The sequence below is a fragment of the Mytilus edulis genome, chromosome 5 (assembly GCF_963676685.1).
Source record: "Mytilus edulis chromosome 5, xbMytEdul2.2, whole genome shotgun sequence".
In the NCBI taxonomy this organism is placed as follows: Eukaryota; Metazoa; Mollusca; class Bivalvia; order Mytilida; family Mytilidae; genus Mytilus; species Mytilus edulis.
Window position 1 is genome coordinate 65,208,876 of NC_092348.1, and position 22,692 is coordinate 65,231,567.

Sequence of the window (22,692 nt, forward strand, 5' to 3'; positions counted from 1 at the left end):
AGGAAAGTATAATGAAACAATTTAATTTGTTTAGCCTTTTTAACTGTTTTTTTTTTTTTCGAGCGTCACTGATGAGTCTTTTGGAGATAAAATGCGTGTCTGGCGTACAAATGTTTAAACCTTGTATTTGTAAGGAGATTACTTCCGATTGTAAAAGTTCTCCTCTACAAAATATTCGATAACTCTGCATGGATATAGATTTGCTGTAAGTGTGATTCACATCCTTTTATAAATTTACACTCTAATAAAACGCTATGCAATATGCTTAATATTAAACAAGAGAGCCGTGGTATAGTGGTTTCCGCATCGGACTAATAACACAAAGGTTCATCATTCGATCCGCGTTCCGTGGCGAAAGTTTCAGGGACTGAATTTTCGGCTCTTCCTTGACACCATTTCCGAGTGTGGTCTTGAGAAACGATGGTAGTTCGTCGGAAGAGGACGACAAATGGCTGACCCCGTGTAAAGAGAGAGCCATATCTCTTACACGTAAAAGACTTCGATTTCGAAAAGGAGCAGGCTAATGCCGCTACAAGGCAGCATTCGCACCTGCAAAGTGGAAAGGGATTAATATAAGTTGCAGTAACTTGTTTCCCAATCCACTATGAATAAATATGTTTAAACTAATATGCTAAATTGGAAGAGAGAGTGCCTTAACAAACAACGACCAACACAGGTATATTAAGATGACTTATTACTATACTATATATAAAAATATTAATTTTCGCGAACCATTTAGGTCACGGAAATTCCAAAATATGGCATCAGTAAGGAGAGTTGTGCAAATAATGTGAATACACAGAACCCCCATCCAAATTATCTCCAGCTAAAAGTATTCATCTTTTTCTATTTTATATGTACTAACAATGTTCCATTTTTCTATAATTTCGATTAAAATATTCCAAAATCTGAGTAAAATTAGATAGAATGCCCCAAATAAACATTGTCTGATTGGTTGAAGTACTGTGGCGTCGATGCTTAGCATAATAAGCCTCGATGTAAAGCACACGCTTCACAGGAAGAAGGAGAGTTTTACAAATAATGTGAATACACAGATCCTCCATCCTATTTTTATTTTGATGGAAATGTTGCAGTGTTCATCATTTCTGTTTTGATTCTGCTCACAAAATTCCATTTTTTCTATAATTCCGATTTAGATATGTGGAACCCGCAATAAAAATAGATGGCCTCAATCACGTGGTTTCAATGATTTAATAGCAACGCAAAAAATTCCATTAATCATGTTGTACTTTGTTACCAATCGGAACTACTCGGCCTTTCTGGTTGCACGAAGTGAATAGCCGAGTAGTTCCGATTGACGATTGTTACATAAGCCGAATCACACATACGATCTTTGCGCTCAAATGTAGTTCTTGGTGAAGTATACAGGTAACTTCGTTTACGAAAATTTATACACACTTTTTCATTAACATATTATCAGACTTTTGCATATTCACGTTTTTTTATGCTGAACTGTAGTCGAATTCAATTCTATCCTATTTTTTTTACGTGAAGCAGTAGGAGTAGGAATATTTTTTCGCGCCAATTTAAGCAGTTTCATCACGAAGAACAAAATTATTTATTGTTATTTTCGTGAAATTTTAGTCATATAGTTTATCAATTAGAGAATTTTTTGTAAGTATTACTTATTAATGTTAAGGTTCTACTGATGTGCTTCTCTAGACCTTTTTTTTATCCCATTTATCTCAATACTATCTCCGATGACAGAAATGTCAACTCGACCTATTCGTGTCGAAAGTGAAAATCCATCTATTTGATGAAATAATTTTTTCTTCAACGGTTCATGCATTATTTTTGTATTATTTGATAACCAATCACATTCACGTTGCATGTTTGCATGAAAATGGTTATGTATTGGTGAATTGTAAGGGCGATGCAACATGCGAGGTCAGTGCGCGATCACGTGACATTATTATTTGTAAACAAACATGCTCCCCGTGTAACACGTGTCTGGATTATCCTTTCAAAGTGTCGCCTGGACAATTCCATACAACATTGTATATAAGGGGTTTACATTATGGACGATTCCATATAACATTGTAGTTCAGGGGTTGTTTACATGTTTAGTCGTATCTGGTATCTAATGAAAACGATGTACAGTAAAACCTGTATAAACCGGCCGGCTACGGGACTATGAAAAAAGGCCGGTTTGGACAGTGAGCCGGTTTATTCAGGTTTTCGTTTGACCGGAAGTTAATGACTATTGAAGTCCGATATTTTGCATGTAAAAGTTCTCTCTGTCAGTTTGTAGATTATATCTGATAAATTAAAATACTTTCACTTCTTCTTTCATTGTTTGCATTTGCATCATAATACTCGCGTTGTTTGGATTGTGAGACGAGAATTTCGATATTCTTCCATGATCGTTTATTTGAAACGTTGGAATGCCATGGCCGATTAAAAAGCCAGAATATTACCAAACGTAATTTCATCACTATCGAAACGTTGTCGTACAGTGTACAAGGGGACCCTTTAATATTTACCTGAATTTGTGTATATATATTGAGTTACTTAGTTATTGTCTTTATTTGTTTTTGTTGTTGTTATATGTCACAAACTGTAAAGTTTATATGGCAATAAAACTTTGAATTGAATTGAATTGAATTGAATATCCATTGATTGTTGCCATCCGGGTGTTTTTCATTATCAAGGTCATGGGAACCCAGGATTTTTGAAATCACGATGTAATAATTTCTTACTCCGCAATTTTTTTAATTTGTTCATCCAAGTTACAATGTAAGTTCAATCCGAGATATATTCGATGTGTCTTTTCGTTTAATTGACACGTTTATACTGTTTTAATAAATAATACAGCTCACTCCTGTACGATTGTCAGTTCACAGTTTAACACCTGACTAATTGATTATGCTGAAAAGCCATATTGTATAAATAAATATCTTTTGATTGCATATCGATTTTGAAATTAGTTAGACAAACCGGTTTTGACAGGTCATAATTAATGTAATTAAGAGTATTGGGACTGCATAATAAGACCGGAATTCGGAATACACAAGGTCCGGTTTACAAAGGGTATTTTAACAGACTTTAAAGGGAAAAAAATGGGACTTTCATTTTCAGCTCAATTTCATGATAATTTGGTATACAGAAACATGACACAAGTTTTTTGCACAGGTACTTGAGGACAGGACCCTATAGGAGCCTTGTGATGCCCCCCTCCCCCTTTTTTTTTTTTTTTTTAATCGAGCAAAAATATCATTATTTTCGCTTATATTCAGCTCTCTGTATGCTATTTATCACTTCAAATGCAAGGAATACTATCAAATACCAGTTTCTAAAATTTGGGGTTTCTGATATATGTATAGGCGGAAAGGTAAGTCACTCAGGTTTGTTTACATTGAGGTACTGCTCGGGATATTTCTTGAAATTTTCTATTAAATTATGTCCTACCTGTTCCAATATCGTATTTCTTCTTCGCCATATATATTATCCTCACTGAAAACATACATAAATAATCAAAATACAGGTATAAAGTCCTCCTCTGGGACACTTTTCACTCGCGATTTGAATATTTTCAACCACATTTTAGTAGAAGCTACGGAAGTGACATCGCTAGCGACATCTGTGCGGTATTTTCAAAAGGGCGGTAACCATTTCACATGTTACCTATTCTGTAACTCCCTCCTAAATCAAGAGAACCATAATCACTCCCGATCGATCGATTTCCGAATGGCAATGACGACAACGGTAAAACGCGAGAATTCCGAATATATTTTGCGGGAAATTTTATAACAACAGACAACAACAACAATAATGGATGAAGACCAGAAATTCGCATTCAATTTGGCCGTTAATGGCCATAATTTACTGATTTCAGGCCAAGCAGGCACTGGTAAGACATTTCTTGTTGAGAAAATTGTTGAATTTATGAGATATAGTCAAAAGAAAAACGTCTCTATCGTGTGTTCAACTGGTATCGCTGCCACACACTACGGCAACCTAGGTGCACAAACACTTCACAAGTGGTCAGGAATAAGGGACGGAAGGTATTTAATAGAGGAAATTGTTCATTTACTTAGAACAGATGAGAGATACACAGTTGCCAAATCCAATATTGAATCTGTTGAAACTTTAATTATTGATGAGATTTCAATGGTTAGCTCTAAAGTTTTAAATCAGGTCCAGGTTTTGTGTAGGCAAATTAGGAACTCTCCAGATATATTTGGAAACATTCAAGTTATTCTTGTAGGAGATTTTTATCAGCTTCCACCAGTTTCAAATGAACTGTATGGTGACCCTGGCAACCTCTGTTTTCGTTTACCATGGTTTGAGAGTTATTTCCCCCACAAGATCAATTTACATATTGTACACCGACAAGACGAACATAATTTGATAACATGTATTAATGAATTAGAGGTTGGGGATCCTTCAGATGAATCAGTAGCATTTCTACAATCATTAAATAGACCTCTGCAGGATGAAGCAGGCAGTGTCCAACTTTTTGCTAGAAACATTGACGTTGATATGTTCAATTATAATAAACTAAATCAAATACAAGGAGAGCTTCAAACATACCATTCAGTAGATGAAGGTTCTGCACACTATATAAACAAGTTTTTAGCGCCAAAGAATTTAGGGCTAAAGGTAGGGTGTCCTGTTATGTTGATCAAAAATCTTAGTGATGTTTTAGTGAATGGTGTTCGTGGTATTGCTGTTCAACTGCATAATAAATCTGTTGATGTTAATTTCAAAATTGGTGAGAAAATAGTTACGGCAAATATTGGAGCAGAAATTTTTTCCACTTATGATCCTGTTGGGAAAATTATTATTGCAAAGCGCATTCAACTGCCATTAAAATTAGCTTATGCACTTACAATTCATAAAGCCCAAGGTATGAGTTTAGAAAATGTAACAGTAAATTGCCAACACAGTGTTCAACCAGGTCAATTAGGTGTCGCAGTGGGAAGAGCAGTGTCTGTAAATGGTTTAAAAGTAGTCAATTTCAAAAAACATCTTTGCAAAAAGCATCCAGGATATGTATTGAACTTTTATGAATCATTCAGTGTAGGTGAGCTTAACCAAGATTTAACATGTTGCCGAAATAAAACTCAACTTGAAAAACTTTCATATTCAGAAACTGAATCAGCTTCTAGTGATAGTGATGCATGCAGCAAAACATTTGAGAAAGATTTTATTGATTTTGATAATGATTCAGATTTTTCAGATTCTGAAATAGAAAAACTTGAATTTTTAGATACAATTTTAACTGATGACAACCAGAAAGTATTCTCTACTGATCCTCTCCCTTCAAAGCTGGCCTTTGACAATGTTTTATTAGAATTTTTGGATACCCCTGCAGAAGAGCAGATCTTATATTTTAAAGAATTAATTCTTAAAAACTTTAATTTATTCAATGATTGGTTTGATCAGCAGGCATCAATTATTGATGACATAGGGCTGAACTGCTTCCCTGAAGATAAGGATAAATACACTCAGAAGCATAGGAATGATTTTTTTATTAAATTCAATAAACACATAAATTCAGAAGAATATGAATGTAGCACTTCTGTTCTGCTTAAAAAGTATGAACTACAAGAATTGAAAGGTCCAGCTTATAGACTTTTAACATCTGTATTATTTTACATTGAAAGAAAGTTTTTTGAAACTTTATCTTCTCATCTGCATCTGACTTCACCTGAACCCTTACCTAAACCATCTTTAACTCAAGAGTTAGATCCTGCTGGAAAGGGCAAAATTAGATATATCAGTGGGTATGTGATTGCAAAATTAAAGCACAATTTGTCACAGAAGATAAGAAACTCATTATTTGCAAAAGGTAAAGAAAAGGAACTGAAAGATTTACAAAATAAAATGAACATTTTGAATTCAATGTGCTGTACCTTTGGTGAGTTAGTAGATGTATCTACTGATAAAACTAGTTTAGATGAAATTAAGCGTAAACAAAATCAGCGTGAGGGACTAACAAATATTTCTGACTCTGCTTTTGATTTTTTTCAAAAGCTTGAAATTCAATGCCGCCAAAAATTGACCCATGAAAATTTAGTCATATATGGTAAAAATTTGTATAATGATTCTTTAAAGCAACTGTTTGATGACTACGAGTTATATGAGGCATGGTTAATGTGCGTGACCTCATCCGTTACCACCTCTTCTGAGGATGAATGTGAGAATGACCATGACATTCGCACATTACTTAATTCCATGGCAACAGCTGTTGACAACTTTCTCATTTTATTCCAGTCAGTTGTGACTTTGTTTCTGAAAGTAAGCTTGAGTCAGTTTAGAAGAGATTTTCTGGCTTTTTTAAAAAGAGAAAAAGGAAAGGCATTGAGAAAAAAAGTGACTGAAAAGGGAAAGAAATCTATCAAAAAGTTTGACATGAAATTTTATACCGAAGACAAATCAACCAATAAACAGTCATCCTTCTTGCGTCTTAAATCAGAACTTCTTCAGAATCCAAAATATTTAAATGACTACTCTTTCACCAAAAAAGACTTATTACTAATTTGCAAAGACATTAAAATTAAAATTTCCTCCCAGAAAAGGAAAGAAGAAATTACCAATGTTTTGGCAAAGAAAATATTAGATAGTGATACATGTATTGAAACTCTAAATATACCTGATTCTTATGAACCTCAGCCCGGACCTAGTGGGATCTCTCAGTCTGTGCCTGTCTCTGAACAATCAGTGCATGATGACATGATTGGGCCCTCTGGCTCTCTACATGTTTCTTCTGAACCAGAAACTAGTTTGTCTGGGACTGCTCCTTCAACACTGACTAAAACAAAAAGGACAAGAAATTATGGCAAAAAAAAATCTAAAGGAAAGGGGAAAGGAAAAGGGAAAAAAACCAAGAAAGTAGAAGAGACAATAGAGGATGAAAATTGTGCTATATGTAATAAAACATATATAGACGGTGAAGATTGGATTAATTGTGATGTTTGCACATTATGGTTTCATCGGCAATGTGTTAATTTAGAGGATGAAGCAGAATGGGCATGTTTGACTGAGGAGGACGGGTCATTCACTTGTCCCTTGTGCTTATAATAAAGTAAGCAAGTATACTTGATTATGTTAAGGAACTAGATAATTCCAAGTTAAAAGAGGGGTTAGAGAAAATAATTTGGAGGGTTTTCTTTTTTTAATACAAACTCATTTTGAAATTTCTCTCAAATTAAGAATGATGGTTGAATAAAAGCTTCTGTTAATAATGGATTTTTTTTTGCAATAGGAGGGAAAGGGGTATGGTTCTTTAAAAAATATAGCAAGCCAAAATGTTGTTTTTTTAAATGACAGCTCTTTCACAAAAAAGACTTATTACTAATTTGCAAAGACATTACAATTACAATTTCCTCCAAGAAAAGGAAAGAAGAAATTACAGATGTTTTGGCAAAGAAAATATTATTTCAACACTGATGTCCAATTGATCCAATCTTCACCATCTATATATGTTATAATACATCTAACACAATTTTCATTTTATTAACTTGATTCTTTTTTTCAGAAAATGTGTGTGTGTGTGTGTTTGTGGGGGGGGGGGGGGGGGGGGGGGGAGGTGATTTTTTTCCTCCTTACTCTTATAATAAAAGTAAACCAATAATTACCTTTTAAAGAAAACAAATCTCAATAAACCTTATTTTGAAATTATAAGAAGATCTTTTGAGCTTCAACCATTAACCCTGCCACATTATGTATGTACATTGTATGTGCCTGTCCCAAGTCAGGAGCCTGTAATTCAGTGGTTGTCATTTGTTGCTGTATTACATATGGGTTTTTTGATATTTTTTTGTACATAAATTAGGCCGTTAGTTTTGTCTTTTGAATTGTTTTACATTTGTCATTTCTTGCCTTTTATAGCTGACTATGCCGTATGGGCTTTGCTCATTGTTGAAGGAAGTATAGTAACATATTATACATGTAGTTGTTAATTTCTGTGTCATTTGGTCTCTTGTGAAGAGTTGTCTCATTGGCAATCACACCACATCTTTTTTTTTATTCAAACTACTAAATTCAGCATGTTCAGTATGAGTAATTTGTTCTGTAGTATTGAATATACTTTTTCAATCTAAATTTGAATTATACATGTATCTCATCACTTACAGTACTCTCCCTTTCATCACACAAAAGCGCCATAATAAATGGCAGCTAGTAATGAAATTGTTCTTATTTATTTTATGCATGCATTATATTTGTGACATTTCTTTTTAATTTCAGGACTACATGAAAACAGATAAAGTGTACATAATGTATATATTGGAAGTGACTTATTTTATACCTTTACTTGATTTTGTTGTGTTGGAGGTTGTGCTGTATCACCACCAGTATTTGATTTTCTTGACACTGTTGTTTGGCCCAAGATGACGGAGTTCATTGCATGACAGTAACCAAGGTATGTAGGATTTGTGTTGGCGCCACTATGTAAAGTGCGCTGTTGGCAAAATACGTTCTCAATAACGTCACTATTTAGTCTACTGGGGATAACAGAGGCATTGTTGTTTTTTAACCTATACTGACAATATTCTTCAAATCCTAAAATACATGAAACTATGTCCTGCCTGGTTTGGTGAGATATCATACACATTTCTTTTTGCTTGACAGTTGTGTCCAATTGAATACTTTTTTCCCATTTAATGAAAAAATCCATTACATCATGGTTCTGTCTTAATCTGTCATCACTTAAGTCAGTTATAGCCCTATTATCCCTAAAATTTGCTATCAGAACACTTGTATTTGACAATAATTTGACAGTAGCATTTAACATAGAGCCTGATTCTCCCAAAGTTTGTTGATACAGCTTCATCAAATGATACATATCAGCATTCAGTACATCTTCTGCTAAGTGATTGCGCATTTTTGCCTCTGATGTCAGATAAAAATGATCTTGTGACAATTTATGATGCACTGGAAAGGGATGGGTTGAAATATCCCATGAATAAGCCCTTTTGAAATGATTCCATTCAATAAAATTACCTTCAAACTTCATATGTCTTTTACATTGAGATTCACTTCCACTTTTTAAGATATTGTTCCTAATTTTTTTAATAACATGAGAAACATCCATGATGAAACTTATCTTATCATTACTGTAAATATTATTAAAGGAGCATGTTACTGGTTTGGCAGAACTAAATTCAGGCATTAAAAGCTTAAAGAGGTCTCTATTAGTCTGTGCCCCATCAGTGCTAACAAACATGATTTTAAACCCAAAGTTCATTAACCTATTCACAGATTGCCATACTAATAAATAGAGTTCATGTCCAGATGCAGTGCTTGCAGGAAAATGTGCGAAAGGAAACCGAAAACCTGTCGACCCTAGGAATACAAGTTGAAGTGCATGACTCGCTAAAATTCTTTCGTTCTTGTTGGATTTCAATTTATCAAAAACTACTGACTCTGGAGATAATTCAGTAAATCCAATCAATTCTATTTTTCCATTTATCTTTTTTAACTGTAGATCTTGCTGAATCGACATTTCATCAATAATGAGCCCACCTTCATAACCCTCGGGTGGTATATTTTTTAGCTTGGCCTCATTTGCCATCCAATGAAGCATATCATTATTTATTCCAGCTTCTTGATTTACAGTATTTTTAAATCTTTGTAGTAATTTCTCAGAAGGGAGGATGACAAACTGACTATTTCTAAGTTCTGTATACCCCTTAGGGCTTCTGCACCATAATGTTAGACACAGACGAACGATGTCTCTGTTCCAACGCCTTCCATGTGGGTTTCTTTCAATTGCCATTTTCTGCGACATTAAAAATAATTTCATTTTATCACTACATTCAGGGAAAATTTTTGTTAGAATTTCTGACATGTCATTATTATCTTCTGTAGATAGTATTACATCCTGATCTGTATTTGATCTTATGCAAGTTGCATTTGTGGAATTTAAATTCTCATTCAAAGGTTTTTTCGTTGTTTCTTCAAGTTGAAAATTTTTAACAATAACTGCTTTTTCCAAACATTTACAATGCACACATGATGCTGATGCTTTGTGTGATTTTTTAAATGGGAGCACCTTTTGACATAATTTTGACCTGTATCTAATTTGTTCTGAGTTTTCATCAAAAAGTTTTGAAACATGCTCTTTTAAGAAGTCTTTATTTTGCATTGACTCATCAACTTCCTCAACACCATTACAATAACGCAACTGTCTTATTATTTCAAAACATGATGGTAAATTAAATGTTTTGTCTACCCCTAAGCTAACAGGGTCTATCTTTTTACCCATAACCATTAAAGTCCAAGTTTGGTCCAATTTTAACTGAGCTTCAGTAAGCACCTTCAATCCATTTATTATGGTTTTGTTAAAATGACCTATAGTTATACAGCTTAAAGTTTTTGATAACAAGACAAAATCAATGGGGATATGTGTTCCAAATGTGCTTATATCTAGCACAACTGGTGTATTAATTTTCCACTTTATACCAAAGTAACGTTTGGTCATTTTGCACCAGTTACTTTTGCTGCGTGCATTTTTCACCTTCACATTTTTATATATTTGTTTTATTAAATTTCCAACTGATGTCCCTTCAGCTGCAGTTTTTTCTTTAATATCTATTAAATCAATTGATTCATCTATAGCCCCTTCCTCAATGTTATCAATTATCCAGTTGAACAAATTAGACTTATTTGACATTTCATTTATATTTGTCATTCTTTTTCAGTTCATAATTTTGCGCCAAAACAATTACTTAAAATATATTCGGAATTCTCGCGTTTTACCGTTGTCGTCATTGCCATTCGGAAATCGATCGATCGGGAGTGATTATGGTTCTCTTGATTTAGGAGGGAGTTACAGAATAGGTAACATGTGAAATGGTTACCGCCCTTTTGAAAATACCGCACAGATGTCGCTAGCGATGTCACTTCCGTAGCTTCTACTAAAATGTGGTTGAAAATATTCAAATCGCGAGTGAAAAGTGTCCCAGAGGAGGACTTTATACCTGTATTTTGATTATTTATGTATGTTTTCAGTGAGGATAATATATATGGCGAAGAAGAAATACGATATTGGAACAGGTAGGACATAATTTAATAGAAAATTTCAAGAAATATCCCGAGCAGTACCTCAATGTAAACAAACCTGAGTGACTTACCTTTCCGCCTATACATATATCAGAAACCCCAAATTTTAGAAACTGGTATTTGATAGTATTCCTTGCATTTGAAGTGATAAATAGCATACAGAGAGCTGAATATAAGCGAAAATAATGATATTTTTGCTCGATTAAAAAAAAAAAAAAAAAGGGGGAGGGGGGCATCACAAGGCTCCTATAGGGTCCTGTCCTCAAGTACCTGTGGTTTTTTGTACAATTTTGGTGTGTATAAATGACCTACATTACAGCCCTGAAATTCTTGGTGCATTTAATGAGGGGGGATAGGAGGGGTTTACTCTTTAACGGATTTACTGTACGCATGTAAATACTGGTGGAGGATATTCAGTGTGTTTTTATACACCGTACTCAGCTGGGTTTGCCTTGATTGGAAGAATATATTTACAGACAGCTATAGTATAGATGAAGCAGCTGTATTTACATGTAGACTTGGCATTTACCTGGGAATTCCCAAAATACAATGCTGACATGGAATTTACCATCAATTTGGAATAAGCATGATAGTCATACTGTCATACACATCAATATTTCTTTTTTTAAACCAATATTTATTTATAAATGCAGTGGCGGATCCAGGAATTTCCATAAGTGGGGGCCCACTGACTGACATAAGAGGGGGCCCGCTCCAGTCACGCTTCAGTGATTCCCTATATAAGCAACCAAATTTTTTTCCCAAAAATGGGGGGGCCCGGGCTCCCTGCCCCCCCCCCCTTAATCCGCCTCTGAAATGCATAGAGTATGAAATGTATAGTTTAGCAATGATTGTGTATATCCCTCCTGTAAATGTGCATTAAATTTTGGTGTATCTAATTGGTATTATTCATTTATTTAAAAACATGATTTTATCATAATTTACAGAAACGTATCCTACAATTGTCATTTTTTTTGTTTATCTGTCTGTTTTGGTGTGATAAAATGGCAGCTCATAAATTGCCATGTTCAGTCATGCAGGGGAAATAAGTGATTTTTAAATCACTTTTTTTAGTAGAAAATTCAATTTGCAAGGTTTAGTCACAAATTTGGATTTTGTAGTTTTTCAAAACTTAAAACAAATAGATTTAAATGATATCTTTTATTTAGTACATGTACATTTAAAAAAAAAACAACACTTTTTGCTACTTTTAAAGTAGCAAGGTGTATGCCTTTGATGCTATCATTTAGCTGAAAATTCTATTTTAGTTGAAAAAATGCTATAATAATGGCTTTACATATTGAACTGATACTTTTTTAAATGATTTTTCTCAGCAATGGGAGTATTTTTCCTGTGAAGTTTAAGGTTTCATCTTTCAGATTATGTAATAAAATTCTACTGTTTGCGATAAAAATATTCACTGTTTAGGGGTGTTGAAATTAGATCTTACATAGTTGATGCGTATCCGATCTGTGATTTGTATATATTTCAACTAGAACACACCCGTGATATCACGGGTCCGTGACTGAATTAAAGTATACAACTATGCGCAAGCCTTATTTTAGTATTAGTATTGTACATGTCATCTGATAAAGTCATGTCGATTATAAGATACACAGTTTTTCTCTGCTTTCAAGTCTTTCTGTTTGAACCCGTTGAACTGGAACTTATCAGTTATTGGTAATATTAATTATTTTGAAAACAAAAGGTCCTGGAATGGAGTATTTTTTAATCAACAGCATTGTCCTATATAAGTTATAAATAAAGTTGAATTCTTTGCTTTGCTGTTTTATGTCATGCCCACTAACAAATTGAAAACTGTACCTATACGCCTTATTTTTAGTCCAGATTTTTAGTATTCGTATTGTTATCTTAGAAAGTCTTACTGATTAAAATACTACAATAGGTAACAATTTGACAATTTAGTAGTGTCAACCCTGTGGTTATGACCCGTGTATATAGCATATTAGTCCTGAATACAACGTTTGGTGGTGCGCCTGTCAGATGCGGAACGTACAGATAAGGTAATAGGTAACAGGTGAATATACTATTGGTATCGGTAGCGGACTCGAACCGGAACTTCTTAATTATTGGCAATATTAATTACGTGGAAAACAAAAGGGCCTGGAGTGGTGTAATTTTTAATCTACACCTTTGTACTATATTAGTTATATATAAAGTTGAATTCTGTGATTCGTCGTTTTTACGTGATGACGGCTGATAAATTGGACCTCGTAATTTTAGTATTATAGATGGTGCTCTCGGTAAGGCCAAAAAAATATATGTTTGTTTACGGGTACCTGACCGATCCTATTTTGAGAACCCACCCTAAGCCATTTTATTGCCGTCGTAAGAAATAATCCAATCATTATAAATAGGGGAACCGAGTCTCGCCCCATGGACAACTCGGACCATGCAAGACGGACCACACAATTCAAAATCATGGCGCAAAAAATAATAAAAAGAAAATACCGACCTACCTACCTACCCTACATATTTTGATGATGTAACCTTAAACAGACATGTTAGTTTTCTCGTTTGAATTGTTTTACATTGTCTTATCAGGGCCTTTTATAGCTGACTGCGGTATGGGCTTTGCTCATTGTAACATGTACAACAATCAAACATCAACCCACACTAAACTGAATGTAATTGAAAGACATCTAGAGGTTGATATCAGAGACGGATTTAGGGGGGGCGGGCCCCTGCTATTTGAGAAAAAATTTGGTTGCTTATATAGGGAATCACTGAATCGTGACTGGAGCGAGCCCCCTCTTAGGTCAGTCAGTGGGCCCCCACTTTAGAAAATTTCTGGATCCGCCACTGGATATACAGTATCGAACAGAAGATAAAAAAGGTAACAATATGGTGAATTTTAGAGATTAATATTATTTCATGTACATGCATTTGAAATATTTAAGATATATTGTTTCGATTTTTTTAGTTCTAGGTTCCACGGTGACCTAGCTTCCATTTTTGAAAACTGTGATTTAAATGCTAGTCTATTAGAGGGATATTTCCTTTTCATTGGTTGTAGATATGGAATCTTATTTTACCATGAAGTCAGATTTGAAAATGACTTTGGGAATGAAGATATCTTAAAGACTGAATGTCAGTTTTAGTCTTATATATGTACTTTATAATTTTAGTCTTGCATGTACATAATTATGTGTACATATATCACTGATTCAGTGGCAATGGTAAATAGACACTGACAAGTCTTAGATAATATTTTATAGTTTTGAATGTTTTGTCCGTTGACTAAAATTAGGTGGAGGTTTGTGTGTTCTTATTTCCAACAGAGGTAAACTCAACACATATCAATATGTGCATGAAGCAAATTGATAGTTGCTAGATACGGAATGATTGTACCACAAGAAAGTTTTAACCTGTGTATATATACTTAAAATATGATAAAAAAAATCATGTCTTTTTCAGGACTTCTGAATCCAACCATGTAGTATGGAATGTTTTTGAGATGTGGCTTTGGTCGATGGCTGTTAATGAAGGACCTGTAGTACAAAGTATATCACTGAATTTAGCTCTTTGTCTAAGTGTATTATTGAATACTTTGCTTTGAGCTCAGTTCATTGTTATGCAAATCATTCTTTGTGAAATAAAGATTTGACAGAAAACTCTCATGTACAAGGATTTGTCAAAGTAGTATCACCTCTATTTACAATGTAAGTATTAGGGAGATAAAAGCATTCTATTTTGATTTGAACCAAACATATTATAAAAAAAAGAACAAATTTACCCGAGAATGCTACTACCACTACTAGCAATATGATGCTAGGTTGTTTTAATACATCTGTACTAGCTGCCTACTGATGACTCGGTTCTGAGTGTAAATGGTCCTTCAACTATGCAGGGAAAAATTATAAGGCATATCTAGGCTTATCAATTTCTAAAACAATATTTCATTGTACATGTTTGAAATTTTTAAACATTTACAACCACAGAAATTTTTGCAGTTGAAATACATGTAGGTATCCTGTCGTCGTCTTCCCAAGACGGATGGTTTCCAGATAATAACTTCAGTATAAGTAAAAAGGAAGCCTTAAAATTATAACATACTGTGGATTCATTTATTTTCGTGGGTACCAATTTTCGTGGATTAAAGAAAATTTGCATTTTCGTGGATATTTAATTTCGTGGTTTTGCCGAAGTCTGCATACAAGCCTATAGAAAATGTGTTAATCGTTGAACATTTAATTTCGTGGTTAGACTCTACCCACGAAAGCCATGAAAATTGGTATCCAAAGAATAATTATGAATCCACAGTAATATTTATAATCATAAAAGGAAGCTTGGGATTGTTTTGGGGGGGGTTATATATATAGTCCCTAAGGTTTAGGAATAAGGGTTTCAAAGGTGACCAAAACAAGCATTAATCTAGTGTCCGTACAAAAAGTCATGTATAAGTATTTCAATTGTTCTGAAATTGTACCATAATATTGAATACCATAAGTAGAAGGTTGAGGTCTATTTTGTGGGTTATGGGCCAAAAACAAACATTTTTGTAAATTCCAGACAATAAATTGGAGTTATTTCTTTGTAAAGAATGGTTGTTGAATTACCTAAAACCAATGCTTTATGAAATCTTCTTTAAAAATTGGAGTTTAGATTTCTCTGTCCAGAATAGTAGTTGAATCAACTTAAAATAATGCTATACATGTATATACAATATACAATGCAAAATTCACTTTACTACTGAACTGATAAATTTAAGCAGTCTTTAATAGCCATTCAGTGATTACAAGCACTTTGATTATCATTCTAGGGTTATGCCCTTTCACAAATGGAAAAATTTCTCAAGTTTGTCTCAACTAAATTTAGTGAAATATGTATATAATGCTTATTACCTCTAAACTCAGTTTAAGTTCAAATTTTTGGCAGCTTCACTTTATGTACCTTTTTAACGTTATATGCTAGCGGGGGCATCATCACCATGACTGTATGACATTTATATTTTAATACTTTATGTTTTATTAAAATGAGTAGTCGAATAATTATTGTTGCAAACTCCATTAGATTTGAGATCATTTTTATACGACCGCAAAAATTGAAAACTTTTTGATTGTACATTGGTATCACGTTGGCGTCATCGTCTTCATCCAAAGACATTTGGTTTTCGCACTCTAACTTAAGTAAAAGTCAATAGAAATATATGGTTATTTTGGTCTCAACAGTTTAGGAATAAGGGCCCAAATTAGCATTGATCATGGTTTTTGCTCTATAACTCAAGTATTAGTAAACAGAAATCTATGATATTTTAACATAAGGTCTATGGCCACACAAGGAGGGTTGGAATAGATTTTGGTAGTTTTAGTCCCAACAGTATAGGATTTAGGAACCAAAAACAGGTCCCAAATAAGCATTTTTCTTGGATTTTTTAACAATACCTTTAGCATAAGTTAATAGAAATCTTTAAAGGTTTATGACCACAAAAGGAAGGTTTGGATTATTTTTGGGAGTTTTGGTCCCAAGGAATAAGGGGCCAAAATTAAACTTTGTTTGCTTTCATCAAAAAAATGAATTATTGTGCTTCTTTGATATGCCAAATCTAACCATGTTAAGATTCTTAATTTTTGGTCCTGTTTTTAAATTGATCTACATTAAGGTCCAAAGGGTCCAAAATTAAACTTAGTTTGATTTTAACAAAAATTGAATTGTTGGGGTTCTTTGATATATGGTGAGTCTTAACATGTACTTAGATTTTTGATTATGGTCCCAGTTTTCAAGTTGGTCCCAATCGGGGTCAAAAATTATTATACTAAGTATTGTGCAATAGCAAGAAATTTTCAATTGCACAGTATTCTGCAATAGCAAGAAATCTTTAATTGCACAGTATTGTTCAATAGCAAGAAATGTTCAATTGCACAGTATTGCACAATAGCATGAAATCTCCAATTGCACAGTATTGTGCAATAGCAAGAAATTTTTAATTGCATTGTATTGCACAATAGCAAGAAATATCTAATTGCACAATATTGCGCAATAGCAAGAAATTTTCAATTGCACAGTATTGCCAATAGCCAGGAATATTCAATTGCACAGTATTGTCCCGTTTTCAAATTGGTCTACATTAAGATCCAAAGGGACAAATATTGAACTTTGTTTCATTTCAACAAAAATTGAATATATGGGGTTCTTCAATATACCGAATCTAACTGTGTATTTAGATTTTTAATATTTGGGCCCGGTTATCAAATTGGTCCACATGGAGGTCTAAAGGGTCTAAAATTAAACATTATTTGATTTCATCAAAAATTGAAATCTTCGGGTTCTATGATATTCTGAATTTAACCATGTATTTAGATTTTGGATATTGGACCAACATAGGTAAATGTCCAATTTAAAATTTTTAAGTTGAAGTTCTTTAATAGACCACATTCAATCTGTGTCAGAAACCTATGTTGTGTCAACTATTTAACCACAATCCAAATTCAGAGCTGTATCCAGCTTGAATGTTGTGTCCATACTAGCCCCAACCGTTCAGGTTTCCACTTCTGCAGTCGTATAAAGCTGTGGAGTATCTGTCCCATTCATTTGTTATTTCTTAATTTGTGTGAATTAACATTGTTACAGAAAATGTTAATAACTACACTTGCATACCACAACAAATACTGTATTGGTACATGTATCACTTATATTTGTATCCATATAACAAAACAAAAAATGAAAAGGAATAATTTTGCAATACCTTTTGAGTACTAAATAGCTTTTTAGGTATTTAGACATATTAAGACTTATTAAGTAGATGTTGATGATATCTGCTTGACATGCTTCAAATTCGATCAGATTACTTTTGGAGCAGTTATGAGTCTTTGAAGCATGCTCACAAAGGTTCTTTTGGTGAAATCATTTTTATATTGGTCAAAATTTGTCTTTGCTTCAACCAGCTTTGGAGGAGATATAAAGAATTGATATAAATCAGCACAGAGGTTTACTTCCTATCTTATTTAGCCCCAATAATCATGTCAGACATAAGCCATTGTCATTACTTAAAACCAATAAATGTATTCTAATCTGAGGAAGAAATTCGACATTTTAACAAAAAAAATTACTAATGATACTGACGATCCACCACAAAGTAATGTAAATAGAACCATACCAATAGTAAGCAAATACATATAAAAAAAGATGAGGTATGATTGCCAATGAGACAATTCTCCACAAGAGACCAAATCGACACAGAAATTAACAATTGCTCTCCCAGCTACAAAATGTATCCAAAACCAAAGATGTAGAACATGTTCTATCATAATCATTTGGTAACTAATGTAATTACTGCCTCCCCATGTCTGTATTGAACATAAAAAAATATCAAATAAATAACACTCCTAATGCTCAGATCGGTTGTCACCGTGCAACACAGTTATTAACACCATAACACCATATAGGAAAAACATAGAGCTTTATTGTCATTAGACACTGTCAAACATCCAAACATACTATCCACACTCATCTGTGTCCACACTTGTGCTATATACAAATATATTCATATTTATTTTACTACTGGTCCAAGACCCCAATTGTCCTACTTATGCAAAACAGTAAAACAAACAAATGATGCATAACTGTAAAGACAATAACAAAATATTATGATAGTTTATAACGTTAAAAGAATTAGGCTAATCACTTTGTCGTATCGTAAATAATTTATAACTATATATGTTTGATCTTGAATTAAGGTTTATTTCGTTTCTTTATTTACGTCAAAATGGTAACAAAAGATTTACTGATATCCACTCTCTCGTGTTTATGTGACTGTCACGTGAACCAATGTCAGTACCTTGTCAATAATTGCATTGAATTATATCTTAGATGTATTTGGTATGTTTATTCACAGTTTTTTCTAATGAACCTGGTCGATATGATATTTTGTAAAGACAATTTAAAAAAAGAAGATGTGGTATGATTGCCAATGAGACAACTATCCACAAAACACCAAAATGACACAGACATTAACAACTATAGGTCACCGTACGGCCTTCAACAATGAGCAAAGCCCATACCGCATAGTCAGCTATATATAATTGTTTACTATCGAAGACTGTTTGTTACACAAAAGAAGTATTTTATTGTTATTTTTGTGTTTTGCAGGTTTGCTGTCTAATTGATATCTGTATATTCCATATAGACTTTCATTCGGATCGATGTTTATATGTTTAATAAGAAGTACTTTAATGTGAAAATGTGAATAGTAAATAAAAATACTCTTAACTTCAAGGTGTAAAAAAAGTTATTCAAAAATTGACTGCCCCTACTCCTAGCTCCCCAGATAAAAAATATCGGACACTTTTTATGTAAAGTGATTGATAAGATAACAGTAACAAATTTAAGCGCTCAAAGAAAAATGAAAGTTAGAAATAGGTTTCAAATTTCAATACCACTGCTTCCTCAACTTAATCTCGATTGTTTAAGCCCTCGCACGGTCGGTGCGACCAATGAAAATTGTGCCGCCATTTATATAGCTAATTGGACAAAAAGTGACGTTAAGCACCAAAAACTTATCAATCAAACTACAGTCTTTTTATTGATGTATGAATACAAGAAGATGTGGACAGTAACACAAGCACAAAAATACAAGACGTGTAGAAAGTTATATACAGTCCTTGACAATATAGAAAAGTGAACCGTCTTGTGATCTCGTGGTAGGATGTTCGCCTCGAATGCTGGAGGTAATGGGTTCGAACTCTAACCCAGTCAAATCAAATAATACTTTAATACTTTTACAAACTTTTTATGTGTTTGATATGGTCTAGATAAACAAAGGTGGCTGATTCATGCGAATTTCATCATTACGTGCATGCTTTTACCATCAATTGCTTTTTTCTTTTCTTTTAGTCTTTAGAAAATAGGGAGATGTAGTGTGGTTGTCAATGAGACAACTACCCACCATAAATCAAATAACGTAGATTTTAGCAACTATAGGTCACCTTATTACTTCAACAATAAGCAAAGCTAATACTGCATTCGAATATCAAGCTTTAATAGGTTCCCGTCATATCAGTAGTTTTTCTCCTCTTTATGAATTTTGATTTATCCTTAACGTCATTAGGACCGAGTTAGGACAAACGAATCTCAAAATGAGACTAGATTTTGTGTATACATACATTTTATATTTGAGAAAAGATATCTATAGTTATTCTGTATATATCCTTGATAATTATGTTTCGGTGTTCCGCATGTTCTTGCCTTTTGAGAATAAATTTCTCTTTTTGTTTTGTTTTCAATTTAATTTAGTTTTTTTCCATTTGGGATTTTGATGTTGATTGCAGATATTGGGTCTGTATTTAATGTATTCACAACTTACATAAAGCGAACCAATTGTCGATTGCCATATAATAGAGATAATTATTTATCTCTGAAGGCCATATACATTAACGTCCAGAAATTATATTGGTGTATTTTGTTCTTATTGTTTTTTCTGACATTTATATATATTCCTTGATCTTGCAAATACAATATATGATCCGATGGCACATATAATACACGGATAAGAAGATATATAGCGGTGGCGTTGGATTGGAATAAAAAGTGTGTAGTGTGGGGAAATCCTTCTGTAAGTGACAAGCAGAACAAAAGCCTTTTCTTTTTTTCAAAAATATTATTTCTTTAACAATTTTTGGCCAAAAAGTGTGTGTATGTGTGTGTGTGTGATGGAATAAATTGCAGCATCGGCTCCTACGCCCCAGTTTGAAATATCTTTGTAAAATTATATTGGGTGCTTTAGCGACTTCTTATTTGCTGACTACCATATATATATGAGTAACCCTTCAAGTGAACATTTTGTACGTATATTATTGTTTATTCAAAATTATATTTCTCGGGCAATTTGTCAAATGACATGGCTTGACTTTTCTTCGTTTGATAAATTTACAACTTGGTCTTGTCTTGACATAATTTTTTATATTGTTTTGACCTCGAAATGTCGTTTTTTTTTGTTGCTTTTCTGTTGATGATAATGACTGACTTTTCAATTAATGTATAATACTTGTTTTTGTGGTCTCGTTGTAGCGTTCTCGGCTCAAGAACTGGATGTTGTTGGTTCGAGTTCCAGTATGGTTAAAGAAAGGACTTTAGAATTAATATTTTTTGTTTCCAACTACTAGTAATCACACGTTACATAACGTCGCTGGGCTTCCAAAATGTTGTAAATTACAAATTTTTCAAGAAAAAAAATATCTCACAAACAGGCTTTGAAAATTTTTACAAAATACATGCTTCCAAAATGTTGTATGTGAACTTGAACATTTTTGTAAATAGCAGTGAAATAAAAACTTTGACATTTCTTGATTATATAAGAACTTTAATTATTTTCACAGAAATAAGGAAATGTATGATTACTTTATTCCCAAAGCCATTATACAACGATTTTCAAGTTTTCATACAACATTTTGGAAGTAAACTTTACAAATAACTGACATTGGCAATTTTATAATATGTCTTATTTCAAACGTTTTGATTGGTCTAACTGTATGCTATTTTGTAATACCAAAGATTTCCTCCCGCCCAGACCATTGGTGTCAAAAAGTATGTTTAGCCAATAAAGTCATATATATGTTCCAGACCGTATGAGTATTTGGACCGTACGCGTACGGTCTGGACCGTATGCGTACTTTTTCGAAATACTCATACGGTCGGACCGTACGCGTACGGTCTGACTAATATCAAGGAGTTGGTCAATTGTACTAGATACAAATACATATAACAGATCAACATAACTTAACACTATTCTCAAATAAATAGAAAAAAAATCAATTGTAATTGAAATAAAAACTTTACATTTACTCATACTGGACCATACGCGTATACTCATACGGTCCGACCGTACGCGTATGGTCGGACCGTACGAGTATACGTATACGGTCTGGACCGTACGCGTACGGTCCAAATACTCATACGGTCTGGAACATATATACGACATTTTGAGAGCCCAGCGACGATAAAGTAACAAGACGGTTTGTATGGCGTACTGCCGGAATGATATCGGGGCGACAGGTCGTCTCTTATGGGGTTTGGACACCACTTACACTAATTTGTACTCGAGTTAAACCTTATTTTTTTAAATATGAAAGTTTATGTACAATAACGTTGATTTGAAGACAGTTGAAGAAAAATATATAGCCTTCTAAGTGGGTTCATATGAACATATATATTGTTATAATCACGTTTTATAAGCCATTTTCTGCATGTTTGACAGTCCGTAGTTTCATTTCTGTACCGCCCATAGGTCCAGAAAATATTGTAGTGTTTTTCAACGAAGATTTGACCCTCGATCGTTTCAACTCAATTTAACGGGAAAACGAACAGAAATGAATATGACTGTTTTACCTCCTGATAGATACATGTCTATGGTGTCAGGATATTATCACTCCAATGAATTGAAATCTCCGTTGGATCATTTTTTTTTTTTTTAGACTTTCGTGACATTTTCACCCCCTTTTTTGCAATATTTTGTATCAGATACTTACAGATTGTTGCCATGGTTACACTAAAAAAGAGATTACATTTTACCATTATGAATATTGGAAATCAAATCTATGGAAGATGGGTTTTTTTTATAAATATACACATGCATTACACAAATATTAAGCCTTATTTGTTAGGAGGGAAGGGAAAGATAGTGCATGGTGTCAATTTTAAGTTTTT

General features: G+C 33.4%; 1 long non-coding RNA gene across 1 annotated transcript; it reads left to right on the forward strand.

The window, feature by feature from the left end:
* The first annotated feature begins 3,169 nt into the window (after window positions 1-3,169).
* On the forward strand, window positions 3,170-11,264 carry LOC139524241 (uncharacterized). Its single transcript, XR_011664757.1, has 2 exons — window positions 3,170-3,871; window positions 10,981-11,264. It is a non-coding gene; the product is annotated as an uncharacterized lncRNA (long non-coding RNA).
* The last annotated feature ends 11,428 nt before the right edge of the window (window positions 11,265-22,692 follow it).